The sequence below is a fragment of the Ochlerotatus camptorhynchus genome, unplaced genomic scaffold (genome assembly GCF_037179485.1).
Source record: "Ochlerotatus camptorhynchus isolate MF236.1 unplaced genomic scaffold, CSIRO-AGI_Acam_v1.1 ptg000234l, whole genome shotgun sequence".
In the NCBI taxonomy this organism is placed as follows: domain Eukaryota; kingdom Metazoa; phylum Arthropoda; class Insecta; order Diptera; family Culicidae; genus Ochlerotatus; species Ochlerotatus camptorhynchus.
Window position 1 is genome coordinate 96671 of NW_027040724.1, and position 19993 is coordinate 116663.

The following is a 19993-nucleotide window of genomic DNA, read 5'->3' on the forward strand; positions in this document are numbered from 1 at the left end:
CATATCTTTCGATGGATAATTCGTCGAACGAGGTTGAAGATATGATCACTGTGCTACAGTGGAACTGCCGTAGTCTAGTGCCTAAACTAGACTCGTTCAAATTTTTACTTCACAATTCTGATTGTGATATATTTGCTCTCTGTGAAACATGGCTTTCTTCCGATAAAGAACTCAACTTCCACGATTTTAACATTATACGCCTGGATAGAGACGATTCTTATGGAGGAGTACTTTTAGGGATCAAAAAGTGCTACCCTTTCTACAAAATTTCCCTTCCTGCTCTATCCGGCGTCGAAATCGTTGCTTGCCAAATAAATGTGAAGAACAAAGATCTTTGCATAGCTTCAGTATACGTTCCACCAAGAACCTCCATTAGCCGTAGTCAACTCTGGAATCTAGTTTCGATTCTTCCATCCCCAGTATTAATTCTGGGTGATATGAACTCCCATGGTACTGGGTGGGGCGATCTATATGACGACAATAGAGCGGCTATTTTTTACGATTTATGTGACGATTTCAATTTGACTATTTTGAACACTGGTGAAGCGACACGTATAGCAAAACCTCCGGCTCGAGAAAGCCGACTCGACCTATCTTTGTGTTCAAGATCGCTATCATTGGATTGTCAGTGGAAGGTTCTCAATGATCCCCATGGTAGCGATCATTTGCCAATCATCATTTCAATAAAGTGTGGCCCTCACTCTGCAGAACCATCTCGGGTTCCGTTTGATCTTACAAGGAACATCGACTGGCAGAAATATGCAACGGCGGTGACAATCGGTGTCGAATCAATAGATGCGCTTCCACCATTGGAAGAATATCGATTCCTAGCCGATTTGATTTACAAAAGCTCACTGGAAGCACAAAAAAGAAAAGTTCCAAGTGCACCCTTTAAAAGGAGACCAGCCACACCTGGTTGGGACGAAGAATGCACAAAATTGTATGTAGAAAAATCTGATGCTTTCAAAGCTTTTCGTAGACACAAAACCTCCACATACTTCGAGGAATATTCAAAGCTTGAGACAAAGCTGAAACAATTAATCAAAGCAAAAAAACGCGGTTATTGGCGCAATTTCGTCGAGGGACTCTCACGAGAAACCTCAATGAACACCTTGTGGAGGGTGGCTCGCAACATGCGTAACCGCTCATCTTTCAATGAGAGTGAAGAATACTCCAACCGATGGATATTCGATTTCGCTAAAAAGGTCTGTCCGGACTCAGTTCCAGCACAAAATATTCTTCGAGAAGCGTCTCCTAGCGGCGGCTCTCTGGATAGACCATTCTCAATGCTGGATTTCTCTATGGCTCTTCTTTCATCGAACAACTCCTCACCGGGAAGCGATATGATTAAATTCAATCTTCTGAAAAATCTCCCAGATATCGCTAAAAGACGCTTGCTAGATTTATTCAATTCCTTGCTAGAAAACAACATTGTACCGCCTGAATGGAGACAGGTCAAAGTAATAGCCATTAAAAAACCTGGCAAATCAGCGTCTGACCATAACTCATACCGTCCGATTGCTATGCTTTCGTGCATTAGGAAATTGTTGGAGAAAATGATCCTTCGGAGACTCGATCACTGGGTCGAATCAAATAACTTGCTATCAAATACACAGTTTGGGTTCCGCAAGAGCAAAGGAACAAACGATTGTCTAGCGCTGCTTTCCACAGATATTCAACTGGCCTTTGCACACAAGGAGCAATTGGCTTCAGTATTCTTGGACATTAAGGGGGCTTTTGATTCAGTTTCCATTGAAATTCTGTCAGACAATCTGCACAGATGTGGACTTTCTGGAGTTTTAAATAATTTCTTGTACAATTTGTTGTCAGAAAAGCAAATGAACTTTTCCCTTGGACAACTGACAACTTCCAGAATTAGCTACATGGGCCTGCCCCAAGGCTCATGTCTCAGCCCTCTTCTTTATAACTTTTATGTCAAAGATATCGACAACTGTTTGGCAGAACAATGCACGCTAAGACAACTTGCAGATGACGGTGTGGTTTCCGTAAGAGGTCCACATGCCGTGGACTTGCAAGGACCATTGCAAAATTCCTTAGATAACTTGTCTTCTTGGGCTATGAATCTAGGGATCGAATTCTCGCCGCAGAAAACTGAACTGGTAGTGTTTACTCGAAAGCGGTACCCAGCCCAAATGCATCTTAATCTTTTGGGCAGAAACATTACTCAATCATTGTCTTTCAAGTACCTTGGGGTCTGGTTTGATTCAAAGTGCACTTGGAATGCCCATATTACGTATTTGAAGCAAAAATGTCAGCAGAGGATCAACTTTCTCCGTTCAATTTGCGGCACATGGTGGGGTGCTCATCCGGGAGACCTCATAACGCTTTATAAAACAACTATTCTCTCTGTTCTAGAGTACGGCTCTTTCTGCTTTCTCTCGGCAAGAAAAAGTCACCTAATAAAATTGGAACGAATTCAATATCGTTGTCTGCGTATTGCTCTAGGCTGTATGCACTCAACGCATAACATGAGTCTCGAGGTTCTGGCAGGAGTAACACCCCTCCAGAACCGTTTCTGGGAGCTCTCTCTCAGAATACTAATCAAATGCGGAGTGACGAACACACTTATAATTGCTAATTTTGAAGAAATTCTTGGGTTGAACACACAATCTCGATTTATGAGAATCTACCACCACTACATATCATCAGATATGTGTCTTCCTTGTTATACTCCAGACCGTGTTCACTTCACCAATCGCAGTTCCTCAATTGAATATGATCTGACCATGAAACAAGTAACTCATGGGATTCCCGATCAACTTCGACCTATTATTATCCCACGTATTTTTACTGAAAAGTACCAACAAGTCAATTGCATGAAAAGATATTTTACAGACGGGTCCCGTCTCAATGGATCCACTGGCTTCGGTGTCTTCAATGAAAACTCTAGCGCCTTCCGCAAACTTCAGGAACCTTGTTCCGTTTTTGTTGCTGAGCTGGCAGCAATCAACTTCGCATTGGGGATGATTTCCAATATGCCCACAGACCATTACTTCATCTTCTCGGATAGTCTCAGTTCGATTGAGGCTATTCGGTCGATGAAACAAGGTAGGCACTCATCTTATTTCCTTTCAAAGGTAAGGGAGCAGATGTGTGTGCTGGTCGAAAGATCATATATGATTACCTTTGTATGGGTCCCCTCACATTGCTCAATCCCAGGCAATGAGAAGGCGGACTCTCTCGCAAAGGTGGGCGCGCAGGAAGGCGAATTGTATGACAGGCAAATTTCACACGATGAATTTTACCATTTAGTGCGTCAGAGTACCTTTTCGAGTTGGCAAACCGATTGGGACACTGGAAATCTTGGACGGTGGTTACATTCAATTATTCCTAATGTTTCTTCGAGAGCGTGGTTTAAAGGCTTGGGCTTAAGTCGTGACTTCATTCGCGTGATGAGTAGACTTATGTCCAACCACTACTCGCTAGATGCTCATCTCAATAGAATAAACCTCGTGGACAGCAACATCTGTCGGTGTGGAAACGGTTACGATGACATCGAACACGCAGTTTGGCAATGTACGGATAATGACGCCGCCAGAGAGCGACTTTTGAATACCCTCGAGGCCCAAGGAAGACAACCCTATGTTCCTATCAGAGACGTGTAGGCAACCCGTGATCTCTGCTATATGCAGTCCGTTTATGTTTTTCTTCAAATGTCTAGTATAAGAATTTAATTCCTTTTGTCTTTTGTCTCTCTTTATTAGTTTTTGTTTGTCTTGTCCCCCCGTCTCGATGAGTCTCATCGTCGCCCACTGGTCACCCACCATAGCCGGTCGAACTCCGGACGAAGCTAGAACAGCACTACCGTTCATACTGGCGACAACGCTCTGATGAGACAACGAAACCCTACCCCAAGCTCCTCCCCTGATCCTATCCTTCGAAAATGTACCCTTCTAACCTCGAGTAAGCCGCGAGTAATCGGCCCAACTCCTACTAGACATAGAATTAAGTGAATTTTGTTACACACAGTGAACAATGAATTATCGGCTCCGTAAAGCTAACGCGATTGAGCCTTCCAAATAAACGAACTAGATAAAAAAAATAAAAAAAAATAAAACGTTTTGTTTATAAAAGTTGATAGTACCTTTTCAATTGTTGGTCTAAAATATATTTAATTGGTTCCGCTTTTTGATAGATCGAAATTCTATCCGCCAGACTATGAATATAGCGACTATAGTTTAGACCGACAGTTCTGAGCAACGAGATAAATGAAATGTCGTGTTCCTTGTACTGGGAGGAATGGTTCCGTCTGTCCTTGCTTTTTGGCGACCTAAAGAAAGAAAAAAAAACGATTGGCATACACTACCCATCATTAGTACGGAATCACTTGAAAAAATTATTGCAACACTTATATTGAATATTGCAAAGATAATGTGAATACGGTGGGTGAAGCTTAGATTTTCATGGTGATGCAATATTCAATATGCGTGTTGTTCACCTGGAGTTAGCTGACTTTAGACAGAAGCGTAAGCTTTCGAGGTATAATGTTGTCCACATGGAAAGAGATTGGAAAATGTGCACGGCCCATACATGTTTTTATTAATGTCCACGCCGGCGAAGGGATCTAAATCCTTTGAGAAACTGTCCATATGGAATGTGTGTACAGCCCCTATGGAACTTTCGATGCCGATAAATAACCGTGCGTCTCCATGGAATAATCTTATTTGAGCATTTCTATGCCACGGAACCCTCTCCGATTCATGAAACTTTGTATAATTGGTTCTTTATGGGTATTGAGGTAAATCTTCTTCTTCTTTTGCTTTATTATTGAGAATTTTTTATCCGTTAGCAGGTTCGTCTCTTCATTGAGGTATTTGCATATTCGTAATTAAAAATAGATCCAAGCTTAAATTGTTTCCATCAGTGTTGGGACAGTCAATTAGTTCAATATGAGTCACAAAAAATTCAAAGCAATTATATATTTTACTTTAATTCTCGATTTGTAAATCAAGATAAAAGTCTGAGATCGAAAAAAAATTCTACCAAACGATTTAGCCTTCTCAGAAGATGTATAATTAGCTTCACAAGATAAAGAACCCAGTTGTTTGCAACACTGTTATTGAACAAAATTATCCTCATGTTGAAGAATGAATGAGCACTCGGTTGGAATTCATCGTATCTGACTGGCAAGGTGCTGCATATTAAGCACGGATCTTGTGTTTTATCGCCATTTGCTAGCACGTCCGGCGTCCCACAAGGAAGCAATTTGGGGCCGTTACTATTTGTCATATTTTTCAATGACGTTGCATCTTCACTTGGCTATTGATGAATTGACGTGAAACTGCACCAGTACATGCGACACCTAGGTTTGACATCCAAAACCACAAAAGTGATGATCTACTTAAAAAATATTCCATACGATTTGACAGGTAGCAAAACGTCATTATCATTTTCACATCATTTCCATCTGTAGGTCAACCGTAACGTAAATTCCTCAATAGATGCAAGCTCATATATGCTGATGATCTAAAGATATATGTGGTACGCTGCAACGAGGATTGTCTTCACCTACAAATGTTGCTCAACATGTTTGTTCTCTGGTGTCGCTCGAATAAACTTGTCATCAGCATCGCAAAATGCCACGTGATGACCTTTCATCGTTCCAAAGACCCGATAATTTATGAATACCACATCGCTATATTGTTCCATCGTGAGACCGATTCTAGAAAACACTTTACTCGTATGGGCTCCAAACGACGTTACATCGAACCTAAGAATCGAGCGAGTTCAAAAAAGGTTCATACGGCTTGCTGTCAGCAATCTACCATGGCGTGATCCGTCTAACCTTCCAGCGTATCTCGCTAGATACCGTCTGATTGGTCTTGAAATGCTTGATCGAAGACGAAAATTACAACAAGCTACGTTTGTCATTGAATTACTTAACGGTGACATCGATTGCTCGTATCTTGTATCGCTCCTTTACTTCCGTGCTTCAGGTAGGATATTACGTCAGCGGTCTCTGATGCAGCCGGGAATTCATCGTACTCTGTATGGTTATAACCAGCCTATATCTGCAATGGCTCGTTTGTTTGCATCGGTTGAATCCACGTTCAATTTTGGTATGTCAACGCCTCAATTTGTGATTAGAGTAAGAAGATTGAACATAATTGTCAGATGATTTACTAAACAATAAATAAATAAATTATCTATACCTATAACCTCTATTGTATAAAATTTAAATCACAGGAGAGCGGATTGTAAAATGATAATGTCTAATAGGCCATATTAGACCATATAAATGTAGAATTGTCTGAGATTCATTTTTTTAATCAAATTCATCATTTAGTATAGCTTTATACACGATATTTTCGAGATTTCAAAACATTCAAATATCTCATTACTCAGAATTTGGTATTCGGTACCCTAGTCATATTTTCATTTATGGGCAGTTTAGACACCGACAAACCGACATGAATGACCATAGCAAAAACAATAAAATTTCTGACCAAAGCACACTACTAACATCTGGCTCCGTATTCGCGGGAAATATTTAGCTAAACCATGAAACACGCATGCACAAGTTATGAATTGGTTCGTGTCTGATCTATTCTGGACAAATTATTTTTATCTAGATAAAAAATCTTATGGTTTTAACAGTTCGGATCAATGCACATTTAAATCGGCCGTTTAAGATTTTTGGGCATAAGTCAGAATTAAGTGGCATTTCTGTTTGTCGGTGGTTTAGATGCTTCCAAAAACGGTATGGCAAATCCAGTGAGTGGAACAGGTAGGACAAAAATACCCGGGAGGGACAGCCAAAGCCACGATTTATATAGAATATAGATTAAAAATTATCGAACAGACCGACCGGGAAATTACTCATTCGGAAAATTGTTTCGATGTGAATTTTCCATTGGCACTGGCTGGTGACTCACCAGTGGTGAGTAAACATTGGTACACTTTCAGGAGTAGCCAAATACCTAGATCCTCGATTTGCAGCTTCTTGCTGTTTATGTACATTACTATATTAATCCCCTTAACCTTTTTTCAACCTTGTAAAGGGTGATACGGTCAAAATTTGGTCAATATCAACTTGACGTATTTCTTTCAATTTTGCATTTAAAAAACCTGAACACCCCTCATTTTGAAGGTGTGTGTGTGTAGAATGTTGCTCCTATTTTGATTTTGGAATTCACTCTTCAGCTGTCAAAATGCCGTCCAAGCAAGAAGAGCAGCGTATCAAAATTTTGCTCGCGCATCGCGAAAATCCGAGCTACTCGCACGCAAAGTTGGCAAAATTGCTAAAAGTTGCCAAATCAACCGTTACAAATGTAATTAAAGTGTTTGGGGAACGTTTGTCGACAGCCAGGAAGTCTGGATCGGGGGGAAATCGAAAACCGGAAGCCGCTGAGACGACAAAGAGAGTTGCCGGTAGTTTCAAGCGAAACCCTAGCCTGTCTCTCCGAGATGCCGCAAATAAGCTGGGTGTATCGTCTACAACCGTGCATCGAGCCAAAAAACGAGCCGGACTATCGACTTACAAGAAGGTAGTGACTCCAAATCGCGATGATAAACAAAATACGACGGCCAAAGCGCGATCTCGGAGGCTGTACACGACGATGCTGACGAAGTTTGACTGCGTGGTAATGGACGACGAAACCTACGTCAAAGCCGACTACAAGCAGCTTCCGGGACAGGAGTTTTATACGGCAAAAGGAAGGGGAAAGGTAGCAGATGTTTTCAAGCACATGAAACTGTCAAAGTTCGCAAAGAAATATCTGGTTTGGCAAGCCATCTGTACCTGTGGCTTGAAAAGCAGCATTTTCATAGCTTCCGGGACTGTCAACCAAGAAATTTACGTGAAAGAGTGTTTGAATAAACGTCTGCTGCCTTTCCTGAATAAACACGGTTGTTCCGTACTGTTTTGGCCGGATTTGGCATCTTGCCATTACGGTAAAAAGGCCATGGAGTGGTACGCCGCCAACAACGTGCAGGTGGTTCCCAAGGACAAGAACCCTCCCAACACGCCAGAGCTCCGCCCAATTGAGAAATACTGGGCTATTGTCAAGCGGAACCTAAAGAAGACCAAAAAAACTGCTAAGGGCGAGCAGCAGTTCAACCCTAATAAAAATTGTATGGTTAATTTGCTTAACGACGTGTTCTGGGTATCTTCCAAACCATTTGTGGAATAGTTCAATGATTTGGGTTATCGTTCGTTTATGGTTATTTTTATTAGGGAAGGCAAACTGGCTTTCTGCGGCGAAGAAGGTGGACAAGGTGGCTGTACAAAATCTGATGGCGGGGGTCAAGCGTAAGGCCCGGCAATTCGGATTTGGAAAAGCGGAAGCCAGGGGGTAAGTCACTCTGCCACCTTGTGACTGTGCTGATTGTGTTTCTTGTGTGTTTTTGGGTGTTTCAGGGTGTTTCTGTGTCGAATGAGCTGTCAAAACGTCAAGCGGAAACATACAATGTTTACTGGCAACCATGACTTCCACATCGCTGAAAATGACAGATCCCCCTGCGAACCTGCGATCGTCGTTGTTTATTGGCGTTGACGGTGACTGTATACCAGCTATAGCTCTGTACTCCTATGGTAAAATCCTGTAAAATCCAATAAGCAAACGACAGTCTGTGCGTGATACATGGCGGAATTGATGCACATCTTCGCACCGGACCAGATCGTGGCCAAGTCCCGTTTCTGGTACTCCTGCGGCAGCTGCGTAAGTTCAAGAAGGCCACCCGTGAGATTTCCTCGGTCAAGCGTATCCTGGAGAAAACTCCGCTGTGCGTGAAGAACTTCGGCATCTGGCTGCGCTACGATTCCCGTTCCGGTACCCACAACATGAACCGCGAGTATCGTGATCTGACCGTTGGCGGTGCTGTCACGCAGTGCTATAGCGATATGGCTTCGCGCCACCGTGCCCGTGCCCACTCCATTCAGGTGAGTTGCTTTTTGGTAGTATTGACCCGGAAAGAATCACCGATGCGAATGTTTTCCCAACAGATCATCAAGGTCGAATCGGTTGAGGCCTCCAAGACCCGTCGTGCTCACATCAAGCAGTTCCACGACTCGAAGATCCGCTTCCCACTGGTGCAAAGATACCACCACAAGTGCTATAGGAAGCTGTTCTCTTTCCGCCGACCGGATACTTACTATCAGTAAACCAGGAGCCGCCGTTCATGTACTGTTAATTCTACTCTTTTTAGGGAGTAAAAATGATGAAGATCCGTAAGAAACCATGCGAACATTCTTCGTGATTCATTGAGAAAGAAAATCCGTGAGTGGGATAAAAAGTGGATCCTACTGGTTGGAGGAAGTTGGTTCAATGCTTCCCTTGAGAACAACTATTTTGTGAAGATGGATGAGTTTGAATTGGCGATTTCATGCCGCATTAAATTTGTAATGCGGTGTGAACATTTCAAAAAGGCCGAATTGCTTTTGTAAACAATGGCTTTAGACGTCGATTACTCACGAATGAAAGCTCACAGCTGGTAAACTTCGCCCCGTACTAAGTGTATAAGACTGGTAGTTCTCTACGGGCACGAGTCTGGGTCTGGGTCTGTCTTCAGAGATATCGTCATATTTGTCCTCAGGGCTGTACTCTAGGATGTCTTCGTCCAGAGGATTATCCTCAGGATTACTGTCCAAAAATTCGATAGAAACTAACAAGTTGCGAGAATAGAAAACTTTCCATTTTTAACTAATTATTCTCTCTTCTGTACACAGGTATTCCACTTTAGACGCCCACATGCATCAGGAACAATTTATTTCCAAATATATTTATTTTATTATTACCTTGGGCAAGAGCATCGTTGTCTGCAGCCATGTCCTTAGCAGGGTCCTTATCGATGAGCTCATAGCTATAGCTGGGTCTATCTTCAGAGATACCGTCTGAGTTGTCCTCAGGACAGTACTCAATGATGTCCTCAGGGATGTCCTCGAGAGGGTCCTCAGGATTATTCTCCAAAAATTCGACAGAAACTAAACAGTTGTGAAAATAGAATAATAATTTAATATATAAATATGATTTCCAACGATATGCTTAAACAGTACAAGACAAAAGTATATGACCTGTTTTTTTTTCTTCCCAGCAGGGTTGCTTCCACTCACTTGCTATAAATTTTTTCTTTGAATTATGAATTTATTAGATGTTGTAATGATAATTAGTACTTGTAAGTTACACGAAGTGGTTGCGCTGATTGTGACGCTCTGAAAGTGAAATTGACAGGTTTTATGGGTGAAACACATTTTTCAACTTCTTCTTGTATGTTACAGGCATTTGTATTCTATACCTCAGAAAAATATGTTTGTAGCAAAGTGAGACGAAGCAACCCTTTTTCTTCTTCTTCTTCTTCTTCTTCTTCTTCGCATTTCAAGCTTATTGCATATCGCATATTAGCTTATTGCGTGCTCTCAACTTAGAGTTCTAGATGCACTTTCACAGTTATTAATTGAGAGCTTTCGATGCCTCTACCATTTTTGCATTGGTATAATTGTGTGGCAAGTCCAATCATAAAGGGTGTCCATGATGAAATTGCCACACACAAAATTGATTCGCAAAATTCGAGTTTTCATCCGATTGCCATCAAATTTTCAGGGATTGAGAAATAACTATTAAACTTCATTTTACCATTTTACTCGTATTTTATTTACAGTCCATACGCAAATGCCCGCACCTTGGCCTTAACCCCGGCCATAAGATTCTGCACAACCTGTGAATCAACCGTTTTTTGCATGTAAACCCATACTTTCTTCAGTTCCTCGACTGTCTTCACTACCTTAGGTCGTTTAAGAAGGTGCTGCTTCATAATCGCCCAGTACTTCTCGATGGGGCGGAGCTCCGGAGTGTTGGGAGGGTTGAACATTTTCGGCACGAAATTGACCTTATTGTCCGCATACCACTTCAGCACGTCCTTGGAGTAGTGGCATGAGGCCAAATCCGGTCAGAAGATTGTTGGGACGTTGTGGGCCTTCAGGAGAGGAAGCAGCCGCTTCTGGAGGCACTCTTTTATGTACACCTGTCCGTTCATCGTGTCCTGGGTCACGAAAGGTGCACTCCGCTTCCCGCACGTGCAGATGGCTTGCCAAACCAGGAATTTCTTCGCAAATTTGGACATCTTCTGAGTGCGGACATGCTCCGGAACGCTGAACTTATCCTTGGCCGTGAAAAACAGGTTGCCGGGGATCTGTTTGAAGTCGGCCTTCACATATGTTTCGTCGTCCATGATGCAGCATTCAACTTTCGTCAGCATGTTGAGGTAGAACTTCCTGGCACGGGTTTTGGCGGACTTGTTCTGCTTCTCGTCGCGATTAGGGGCCTTTTGTACCTTGAACGTTCGAAGCCCAGCCTTAGTTTTGGCCTTCTGGACAAAACTTCGGCTTAGGTGCAGCTTCTTAGCCACATCCCTAACGGAGGCGTTCGGATTTCGGTTGAAGGCCCCAACTACGCGGTTGTGATTTTTGGTATTGTACGGAATACTTTTTCCTTCCCTTCTGGGCTTCCGATCGGTGGTCAACCGTTCCTCGAACCGCTTAATCACTCGCGACACCGTGGAATTCGCGATTCCCAACGTTTTAGCGATGGAACGATGCGAGAGATCCTTGTTCTCGTGATGAATGCGCAAGATTTTATCACGCACGAGCTGTTCTTTCGACTCCATTTCCGCGAGTTTTGATCACAGGACTTTAAAACTTGCAGGATGTAAATAATGCACTATGAACTAAATCCACCCAAATTTTCATTAAATTCTACCCAACGGTTAAAAAGTTAGAGCAATTTCATAGTGTGGCAATTTCATCGTGGACACCCTTTACTTCTATGCCCAGGGAAGTCGAGAAATTTTCCAACCCGAAAAATTCCTAGACCGGACCGGGAATTGAACCCAGCCACCTCCAGCATGGTCTTGCTTTGTAGCTGCGCCTTTACCGACTGAGCTAAGGGAGGCCCCTGCTTCCTAGAAAAGTGGAGTTACAATTCTTACTTTACTGAAATTTTGACTGTTGGTTGACCAACTATTGAGCAATTATCCACTTTGTCAAGCAGTTTTGGTGTGACTTTCTACCAGCGATTTCACAAAACTGGACTAAAAAATTACTATTTTTTTATGAAACGCATATATTTTGACTACTTTTCTCGTAGTTCTAGAAGAACCATATGTCAGCTGATATACTTACATTGCATAATGACATCTTCATCTTCGTCAGGTTCGGTAGCATTTGTCGACTGAAGCTTGAGGTTGGCAACCAACGGAGACAGTATTGTTGATGAACATTGAGTCTCGGTGAAATGAGTCGTATCACCATTTTGCTGATGGTCGCTCTCGATCTCGATCGTGTTCTCTATATCGCCCATTTCAATTAGAGGAAGCTTCCTCGGAGGAGGTGAAGCTTCTAGGCAAGCGACATCTGACGAAAGGCGTTTGATGACTTCTGATGCCAGTGAATCATCGACAAGCATTATCTCTTTCCTGGTCAATCTACCAAGCGACTGATTGCATAGGTTAGACATGCTCAATATAGAGTATGAATGCTTCCATACATTCCTTCCAGTTTTTGCCAGAAGTAATCCTGCAATAAAATTCGGTGTTAACTAAACAATTAAAAATGCAGGTAAAAATGCTAAATAAAAACTTACCTCGTCCATGATGAACTGTAATAATATCACGAAAATAAATTTATAAATTTTAAAAACAACCCAGGAAATAACCGCAGAATAGAGATTAAAATACACGGTAAGTATGGTAATAAGCTATATAAAAACCTACAGCAAAAACATCGCTGATATCCTGGGTCACATAAATAAACCAAGCGTTCTAAATAATTTGGCAGGTTAGTTTGGTTTGTTTACTCATTTGAGAGGTTCAGATCCATAAAAAGCAGATCATGCTGTCAAAAATGAATGATAAAATCAGATCATGGATTGGTCTATTATAAACAACATATGATGTAAACATTCTTGGAAGTGGTGCCAGGATTGATGAAAAACTATCTGTTATATGGAGACTGCCTGGGTGACAAGGTGTTTGGAGTGTGTCGGAGTGTGTTTTTGTGGGTGTTAACACAAGGTGGCAGAGTGGCTTACCCCCTGGCGGAAGCCTAACTGAATATTTTTCCTGAATTTTATACTAATTGAACTTGAAAAAGAAATTTAATTTGATTTTTTAAATAAACGATTTCACCGATTTACACGCGTTTTCCCTTGACCAAATTTTGACCGTATCACCCTTTAGCTTGGGCAATGTTGTCAATCCGTCAATATTCTATGAGGAGATGCGACGTGAACATTGACCCGGTAGCCGTAGCACGGCGATAGAGGAAATGCTTTGTTAAACCCGAGTGTCAGCGGTGCCGGTGGTGTAGTGGTAAGCGTGATTACCTCTCACCCCAGCAGGCCTGGGTTCAATCCCAGTCGGCGCCGCCGGGATGTTCTGAGGCATAACATCTCTGATCACGTCTTCCTTCGGAAGGGAAGTAAAGCCGTTGGTCCCCGGTTCATGAGTTGATGGGTCGATAGGTAGGGTCCAGGTGTGGGAGCTGCCTTCCTGGCGTCGGTAGCATTGGTGCTCAGCACGAAAAACAAGATCGACGGAAAACAAACCAAAGAAAAAAAAAAAAACCCGAGTGTCAGTCCACCATGGAACGGCTGACTAAGAAATGCTTATGGGGTGTTTACATCTAAGCGGATTTGCTAGTGCTAGTGTACTAGCCAACTAGCACGAATTTTAGTAACTCTTAAAATCTCATGCTGGTAGACGCTGAAGCCCTGTTTACATTATGCTGGCTATTTTTTCGTTTTATAAACCTCCGAGTTCATCATTTTCTCAGTGATGAAAACCTTTGTCTTCTGGCCGCTGCTGCAAATTCCCTGCCAGACCATATCTTTGCGTGCGAATTTATCCGCAAAAGCCAACTTTAATTTTCCAGGAACACCTACTCGAGCCTGCGCCTTGTAAAATGTCGGTCCTGTAAGCTGTCCAAAGTCGGCTTTTACGTAGGTTTCATCATCCATAAGCAGGGTTGCTTCCACTCACTTGCTATGAAAAATATTATTTGTAATTATGCAATCATTAGATGCAATAATGCCATGTTGTACTTGTAAGTAACAAGAAGAGGTAGTAAAGTATGTGTTTGACTCATAAAACCTGTCAATTTCGCTTTGAGAGCGTCACCATAATATATAAGTATGCACCATCCGGACTTGGTCAACAGGTTGTCATACAGCTTTCGAGCACGGGTTCTAGCTACGGTATTCTGCTTGAGTGATCGATTTGGTTGCATACTGGCGCGGTATGCCTGTAAGCCTTCTCGATAGCGAATTCACTGCACTGTACTAAGGGCGGGATCATACTTTTTGTTCAAATTGCGATCGGACATAGCTGGGTTGATTCTAATGGACCTCACGACCTTTGCATGGAGCTAACGGTTGTCAGTTGCACTTCGGCGTTTATTTTGAGGCCTCCGATTCATCATCAAGGCTACCCATACGGTGTTTCTAGGAAAATTCAACACTTTAGCCAGCTTGGACGCGCACCACGATGGATTTTCCAGGTGTACGATTTTTTTTGTACGCTCCTATTCAGGCATGGAAAATCATTTGCATTCATTTCGTGCATTCATTTACATTCATTTGTCCCTAACTTTTTTCAACAACAGAATTCTGCAAAATACTGCATGAAGTTTTTGTAGGTTTTGTTATTAACTACAACTTTTGTTAACAACTCAAATCCGTAACTCTTATGCATGACGAACCAGAGCGAACAAAAGCCACTACTGTTTTTCAGTGAATGTATTTTACATTCACTGAAAAACAGTAACAAGTTCTGCCTATGGAAATACCATGTGCCATAATTGGAACACACCATAATAGGAACGTATAGCCATAACTGGTACATCTACCCTAAATTTCATATGGAAAGAAAATTCTCTGAGTCAATTATTCTCAGTCGCTGAGTTGGTATGATTGGCCGTGTAGACATCAAAATCTTCCGAAAACGTCTACTATGAGCGCTGTAATAAGCAAAAGAGTTTGTACCAAGTGGACCATGGTTTATCAAAAAGCGGATCTAATTCAATGTATTGTAGACCAAAAATTGACAAGTTACTATCAACTTTTATAAACAAAACTGTGATAGTTCGTTCCTCGACAACTCGAGGAAATTAACAGCATATTCGAATAGGGAAAACTTTCCCCCACCCAATATGATGGTGTTGGTTTGCGTAGGTTAGCCTTGAGTCACGAGAAAGGGGTTTCCGAAGTTTTGTTCGCAAAAGCTGATGTGTTTTTTTTTTCGTTTGTTGGTCGTGATCTAAGAGAAGAGGTGACAATACGGGGGCAAAAATGAACCACTTTTCTGTCAAATGTGAACCAGTTCCTGATTGGCCGATTTCATGTGCGTAAGATAGAGATAGAGATAGATAAAGATAGAGATAGAGATAGAAATAAAAGAGGAAGAAGCTAATTGTCACCTCTTCCTCTTGAGTCGTGATTTGCTCGATTGGTTCAGCTATTTGACAACTCAATTGGTTCCCTAGATTCTATCCGCCAGACTATAAACATAGCGACTATAACTGGACTTTGGACAACATAGTGCAATCGTACACACTTAGAAAAGAAAAATCATGACACTGACATATACGAGCGTCAATTTTGACATAAAATTGAGTCATAACAGACGCGCAATTCAACTCAATCAAACGTACTTTTCGTCGAGTAACGAACTTTTCAGTCTCGGAGCACTTAATTTTACATGAAATATTTGTTTACGTCTGATGATTTATGTCAAAGATCGATTCCGTCACGTGTAAAGTTTGTTATTTCTACGTGTTTAGCACATCATATATCAGCTCAAAAACTCAGGTTTTATTGTCGGAGATTCAGGATCAACATTGCAAAAAAAACATCTAGAACATCTAAAGTAAACGTTGAACATTTTACTCATTAACAATACACGCAAACCTAAAATTTATTACATTCAATGTTAGATGCATTGCCTATAATCCCGATGGGGGACTCTATTTAAGATGCAGGAATTTTTTTGCTTTCCTGTTGTGAGATGCACTCGCGCTTTATAGATCGAAACACGATTGATTATGATTTTGAAGATTTCCTGCAAAAAGGTGGAGAGCGATGCGAGTAGATAGGTTTAGATGCAAAAAATGAAAAAAGGTTTTTCGTAGACTGATCCGCTAATGTGAGATTTTTCGGCCATTTAAAATTGAGATTTAGATGTGTCGCACCCCTCGTATAATCCTCTGCAGCGAATAACGCAGAGAATGATATAAGTTCGCCATGCAGACGATGCAGTCATTTTTATATATATTTTTTTTAATTTCGTGCTCTGTCTACGCTTTCAACCATACCGCCAAGCTTTTTGTTTATAACATTGTAGAACGACGCACATACTTGCTTCAATTCTCTCCAATTCCCGTTCAGCAAATATAGTATGCGAAATCAAACCGACATGAAAATTAAGCTCAACCACATAACATATGTGGAACTCGGCAATAAAAAATCTACCCCATTTCAGTGATTTCAAGTGGTATAGTAGGACATCGATCTGTCAAACTGATTATACCAGCTGTAAAGTGAGAAAGGAGATCAAGGGGGTAGTCAATTCTATTAAAATATTTCTAATGTGGTTTATAATTCTATGTCTTCTTAGCGCTCTTGAACTCATGTCATTGTATTGCCATAATAATTTACGTTCAAGGCATTTTTTGAAGATGTTTTAAGCAATGACCTGCCACATAAAAACTTAATGTTAAGCTGCCATGCGTTAACTGTTTACAATTCAAATATGAAAGCGATGCGTATTGCTTTTCTGTAATTATTACCAACAATTTAAGAAACTCCAAGCGAATACTTGTTGATTTTTTTTAATTTGCGTGGGTATTTGTTTTTCAATTTTCTTTCTCTATGATAAATTTAGATAATAAATGTATGCACCATTGTTTCCATTAACATTTTTTATTTGAACCAATTGCACTTTGAAAAAAAAAACTTTGATTTCATTTCAGGAAAAAAACGACCGGAGTTTGGAAGTTGGATTTGGAGTTTGATCCATACAGTTTAAAGCAGAAAAATTTTGCAACCAGTGTCCTGGTTTATATACAAGTATTGAAAATCTTAAGAAGCTGTCAAAGTTCTACCGCAGTATAAAAAAAAAACTGAATATTGAAAAAAAAAAACATAGTGTGCGTTGAGAAATTTAAATACATTTGCTGGCGATTCTTTGAATCCTTGTTCATTTGAAAGCTGTAGTGGAACTTCTTCTTCTTGAAATTAATACGTAAAACAGACATAAATCTCTTGATATTGTGGAAAATATGCAGTGTTCTGAGCTAACCTTGCATCTTTTCATTCACTAGAATTTTACAAGATGACAAATGAAATCGAGCGCTTATCGATACCTGTAATACCCAAGCTTTCAACCCTCTCTATGTTTCTCAATAGCGTTAAATTGAATGTTTCTGCTCAAATCCCAACACAAAGATCTACTGACTGGTTATCTACAGTATGACTGGTTAACAATGCGCTTGATTGACTTCTGACCGACTTGAAAACACGCGTTAATAAATACATTGATAGGCCCTCTGTGCCACAGAACTAGTCTAAAAAAGAATGTGATTTAAATTACTTTGGCAATTAGCCTTTTCGGTCACTCTGTATGTAACTCTTTACTCCTATGGTAAAATCCCATAAGCAAACGTCAATCTGTGCGAGAAACAGGTTAGACATTACCTTACCCTTTCACTCCAGTGAAAAATCTCATAAGATCCTGTTAATCTTTGCATGAAGAGACGGTGGCTCGCTGGTACCATGCACTGTGGTCCAAAACGGCAAAAAGTGGAACTTTATTCCTAGAGCCTAGCCTTTACATTTTAGCCATATAGTGTCTTCGGATTATTGGTGTATTATTTTTGAGCTATAATTTTATTGCAGCGAATGTTCAATATATTAAGTTTTCTATAAAAACAAGAAAATATGTAACAGCGTAAAGTTGTCATACTCAAATAAGAGGGGAGGGTGAAGTTGAATCTGCATAGCTTTTTGGTACTGGGCTTCAAGAAGGCTAGATGATGTTGTGTTCCCATTGCCACATTCTCCCATATAAACAAAAAATAAAGCAAATAAAGTTAAAATAAGCTATAACTTTGCAATAAATTATTGTAGAGACTAACGGTCTACTACAAATACATTTGTTTTTACTGTTTTAAGATTATTTAGAACATTATATACTTCAAATATAAAAAAGTAAAAAATTATGTATAAAAAACCTAAAAACGAAACTGAAAAATATATGAAAAACCATAAAAAATAAGGTTATTGTACTCAAATTTGGGAAGGGAGCGCAAATGAAACCTTCTCAACTTTATAGTACTTGAGCTAAGCTTCAAGAAAAAAAGTTGGTTTTGTGTCCTCACTTGCCCCATTCTCTCCTAGAAGCTTATGAAGTAATGGAAAAATAAAGATAAAAGTTGTTATAACTTTACAAGGAGTAATTGTAATGATTCATCATCTTTTGCAAAAACGTGTGTTTTGATTGTTTGAATAATTGTCTAGAACATTGTATACTTGAAAAATGAAATTTAAAGAAGTTAAGTATGAAAAACTAAATTTAAGGGAACTTCCATAGAAAAAGCTCCATAACTCTGAAAATACAGGATTTAGAATTTTAACGTATTGAGTGAAGTTGCTTATTTTTACATTGTCTACAACTTTGCTGAAGACATCGTTCCCCTATATCCTCAAAGAAAAAAGTTTGTGTTTTTATTTTCTGCATAGTAAGACATGACTAATTTTTGACAGTTTTATATTATGTAAAATATTTATACAAACATTTTTTCCGAAGACACTATATGGCTAAAATGTAAAGGCTAGGCTTTAGGAATAAAGTTCCACTTTTTGCTGTTTTGGACCACAGTGCCATGGTGGAGCGAAAAGATAAGATAAAATCTACTAGAAAGCAGATCGGTCACAACTGAACCTACTCAAAAATGGGTAAACTATGTTGGGAGTGACAAGCTGACACATGAGCAACATTGGCATGGATCCGACCGACGTTGTTCAATTGTTAACCTGTCACTCCCAACAAGTTTACCCGTTTTTTTTATAGATTCAGTTTTGACCAATCAGGGTGGATTTTACTCAAATTTGTGTAGTTTTCAAATAGCGATTTTCTTTCATAAGGGCCAATGTCACAAACGTAAACACTTACTTTTCCACGAATTTCTTGCTCAAGTAAGCCACCACCATGTTTGTGTATAGAGAAAGTCCCCATAGCTGATAGAATTGCTGATTTACATGGATTGACTTTGAATTACAAGATATTTACGAAAGAAGCCATTGCTTACGTTTCCGACACTGGCCCATATAAAGAGTCAGTGTCGAATCACGAAAATTTAATTTTGACGGATCGATATCCAACTATACCAGTTATACCACTGTGGAAACACAAAAAAGGGGTCAACTTTTAGTCAGCAGTTTTGCATGAAGTTCCACATATGTTATTTGGCTCAACTCTTGATCGAGAATCCATAACGGCAGATTCAAATGTGCAGCGATCCCATATGTCAAAACCATAGAAATTTATTATCTCGATAAAAATAATTTGCCCGGAATAGTTTAGACACCAACCAACTCATACATTTTGTATACGTGTTCGTGGCTAGGATACACATTTTTCGCGAACACGGCGGTAGATGTCAGTTTTGTGTTTTGATCAGAAATTTGATGGTACTTTGTATGGTCATTCATGTCGATTTGTCGGTGGTACTATGAGCGCATCTTATTCGCTTTTAGCCTATGCATGTTCCGAAGCATGGAGAGTGCAGTGGAGAAAGCACAGGTCTGATAAACGTTCGTGGTTAGAGTCCAGCCGGCCCATTTTTTTATTCGTTAAATTAATTTCTCTACTTATACACTTCACATTTTTCGGTCTCCATCCTCCGTTCATGCGGGCTACAATTATAAACCACATTAGAAATATTTTAATAGAATTGACTACCTCCTTGATACTCTCACTTTACAGC

General features: G+C 40.4%; 1 protein-coding gene and 1 pseudogene across 1 annotated transcript in view; one reads left to right on the top strand and one right to left on the bottom strand.

Annotated features, from left to right (window-relative positions):
* The window catches only part of LOC135704351 (27 kDa glycoprotein-like), a 51235-nt gene that overhangs the window by 24687 nt on the left and 6555 nt on the right, over positions 1-19993 (bottom strand). The window lies entirely within an intron of this gene.
* Positions 8616-9203, top strand: LOC135704332 (large ribosomal subunit protein eL20-like; annotated as a pseudogene).